This window comes from Zingiber officinale, chromosome 8B (assembly GCF_018446385.1).
Source record: "Zingiber officinale cultivar Zhangliang chromosome 8B, Zo_v1.1, whole genome shotgun sequence".
Classification (NCBI taxonomy): domain Eukaryota; kingdom Viridiplantae; phylum Streptophyta; class Magnoliopsida; order Zingiberales; family Zingiberaceae; genus Zingiber; species Zingiber officinale.
In genome coordinates, this window is record NC_056001.1 from 43,678,132 (window position 1) to 43,681,407 (window position 3,276).

The 3,276-nt window shown below is 41.5% G+C and overlaps 1 long non-coding RNA gene across 1 annotated transcript; it reads left to right on the forward strand.

Moving 5' to 3' along the window:
- Nucleotides 1-1,190: 1,190 nt before the first annotated feature.
- LOC122014494 lies at nucleotides 1,191-1,996 on the forward strand. Its single transcript, XR_006120688.1, has 3 exons — nucleotides 1,191-1,245; nucleotides 1,778-1,825; nucleotides 1,941-1,996. It is a non-coding gene; the product is annotated as an uncharacterized LOC122014494 (long non-coding RNA).
- Nucleotides 1,997-3,276: the final 1,280 nt, after the last annotated feature.

The window sequence follows — 3,276 nt, forward strand, 5'->3', positions numbered from 1 at the left end:
GGTTATTGTTAACTTTTAAAAATAAAAAGGATTATTAGAGTTACTCTTTGAAAGAGTAAAATGTGTCAAAATTTGAAGAGTTGAACTTAGTCTAAATTGGCACACTTAAGAAAAGTATAAGAAAAATCAAGTTAGAATTTTGATCCTTTCTTAAGGAATTAAGAGAAAACCTATGCTTTAATCCACTACAAGAAAAACCCTCATAGACATCGGTGGAACAACAACGGTTTTAAGCAAAAACCAATGTCTTTGAGTATTTTACACCGATTTTTCCAAAAATCGGTGTCTATGAGCGCAGATTTTCGCTCATAGACATCGGTTTTTTAGCCGATGTCTATGAGCGCCTTTTTTTTGTTAATAGACACCGGTTTTAACAGAGGTTTTTAAAACCCAGTGTTAATGAACCAAAAATAATAATTTAATTTTTCCACCAGCTAAAATTTACAACACTTCACAAAGTTCCCTCCAAACCTAAACCAATATCGCGCCCCTTCTCTCAGCCTAAACCTAAACCTAAACCTCCGACCATATCTCTCAGCCTCATCTCCCTCTTCCCCTTCGATCCACGCCCCTTCCTTCTTCCCCTTCGATCGACGCCCCTTCCCTGGATCGACGCCCCTTCCTCTCCCAGGATCAAAACCATCTGTTTCGGTCCCGTTCTGCCTCCTCGTCCGATCCTCTCTTCCTCTTCCTCTTCCTCCTCCTCCTTCCTCTCTTCGCTCTTCCCGGCTAAGGTAGGGGCCGACGAGATCCGAACAGCGAGAGGACGCCCACGACCACCATGGCACGGTTGGTCGGCAACGTGCGGGAATCCGAAGGAAGAGAGAACAGCACCGAGATCCAAGAGCTCGTACACAGAAGGGGCATCGACTTACTTCCTCCTATCCCTCCCCTCTCGCTATCTCCCCTTCTACGCCAGATCTACCTCTCCGGCAATCACGACCTCACCTTCGTGGGCGCCCTTCCGACGGCTCCCCCTTTGCCGCCACCTAGAGCGGGAGCGGTGGTTCGAGGGGGAGGGGTACGAGGCGATGCACGTTCAAGGTAGTCGGTGGAGCGGCGACATGGGCGGCCGATTTAACCCTAAGAAAGGCATGGCGTTTGAGGGTTCCATCTTCGACGCCGGGCCGATTTTTGAGTCCTATGGCGTAGCTCACGGATAGGCAGGTCGATTGCTCGATTTTTGAGTTGGCCATCATCATCATCTCCCTGTTGCTGGAGAAGGGACTTCATCATGTCGGGGAGGTGAGTCAGAGCTTCACTTTGTCTGATATGTGTTTGGGTATTTTTCTTGACAGGAAAGTTGCTCAGGAATTTAATTTTTTTACTATAATTTTTAAAGGAAAATTATGAGGCGTTTGTCTCAATCTTGATCTATGTATGTATGTATTGGGAAAAAAAATCTAAACTATCTTGATCAGGATGAACATGGTTTGCGAATACAAAAAGTTGTTTTGCTTTGTTGTTTCTTTGGGAGTTATCAGTAACATCAAGAAATTAAATGAAGCGAAAGCGGTTTCTTTACGAGTTATCAGTCATGTTTTACGAGGAAGCATGGTTTTATAAATTTTCAGTTTATATCTTAAAGATTAATCATCTTTCAGTTTCTGGAATGTCTGGGGCTGCAAGTAAGAAATTGTCCTGATAATTTCATACTTCAGATCCTTGAATGGCTTATCTTTTTCCTAGCTTGGAATTATGCTACTCCATCTTGTCCTGCATCAGCATCATTTTCTCATATGACTGACAGTTACATCTGCTTTGACTTCGTTGTCAGTGGTTTATCAAGAGGCAAAAGAGAACTCTTTTTGAAGTTCTTGAGAAGGTGAAAGCTGGTAAAACCAGAAAGTTCATACCTAAATTGGAGCACTCTTTCGACGTGCATGGTATCCGGAATAGATGAATTATTGTAACTCTGTGATCCATTGTGGTTTTCGCAGAGTTGATGATTCTCGGCTTCATCTCCTTGCTGTTGACGTTTAGTCAGGACCAGATCGTGAAAATCTGCGTGCCAAAGGCAGTTGCAGATTCTATGCTGCCATGTCGCCCTGATGCAAAGTCAACTGGCGGAAATAAAAGGCGGCTGCTCGCGCTGGTGCTGACAGAGTCACACCTGAAGCGCAGGATTTTAGCTGCTGGTGGTTCAGTGGTTGAATGCCCCCCAGTGAGTAGTGCATAGCAACTTCCAATTCTCTGATTGTTTGGTTGAAAATAATCTATTATAAACAAAATCTAAGAAGCTTTCACTAAAATGTTCAGTTGCGATCGCTTGTAGGAAAAGGAGCAACTGATTACTGCCACAGGCTTGCACCAGTTGCACATTCTGATCTTCTTTTTGGCTGTGTTTCATGTGGTAAATAGTGCTCTTATAATGGTCCTTGGAAGAGCAAAGGTGAATCTGTAGTGACAGAGTAGTGGATTACATTATGTATCATTCTGAATAATTCCATAGCATTGCCTGAGGATGATTTAGTTTAGTTGTTGCAGTATCCACTTTGCATTGATAATCTTCTCTTGGGCAGATACACAGATGGAAGGACTGGGAAAAGGATACGACATCGGCTGAGTATGCCTTAACGACTGGTATATATATGTTCACTATTCTTTGTTGTATTGTTGCAAGTCCATAAGTCATCATTCCATCAGACTTTGCCATCAACGCTAACAATTTCCATTTTACATGCATGAGTTTGTTGTTACGAGATCACAAAACTAGATAATTATTTTGGCAGGTCGATTGCTTGAACAAGCATCCTACTACTATTTGCTTTCCATCCCACCAATGTTACGCAAGTATGGTTTTCATCTTGTTTTGTCTGGAAACCGTTACTACATTTCTGATCAGGTACACAATTGCATGTCAAATTTATCTTCATATTGAAACTTGTGTCTCAGATATTTAAAGCATGTTCAAAATTTTATGTGCTAATTGTAAAACATTCATTCTGTAAAATGTAGAGACAACATGCGAGTCAAGCTTACAGGAATGCACTCTTCGTTTACAGAGAAAATGATTGGAGTTATATATCTAATCATGTTCACTACAATGTTGGAAGGTTCTCTATGCTTTGTTTGTATATTTGTGCATTTATCTTTGATGCTTTTGACCTTATATCCTTCCATTTACTTACATGGTATTCTTTTATTGAAGTTCTTGATTTGGCTATCAAGCATATGCTGGAGGTTTTGGCTTGCAGTCATCTGTCCCTAGCCATACAAAATGCATTCCTTAATGAATTTTCTCATGTTGTCTAGGTACTTCTATAGATTCTTCCT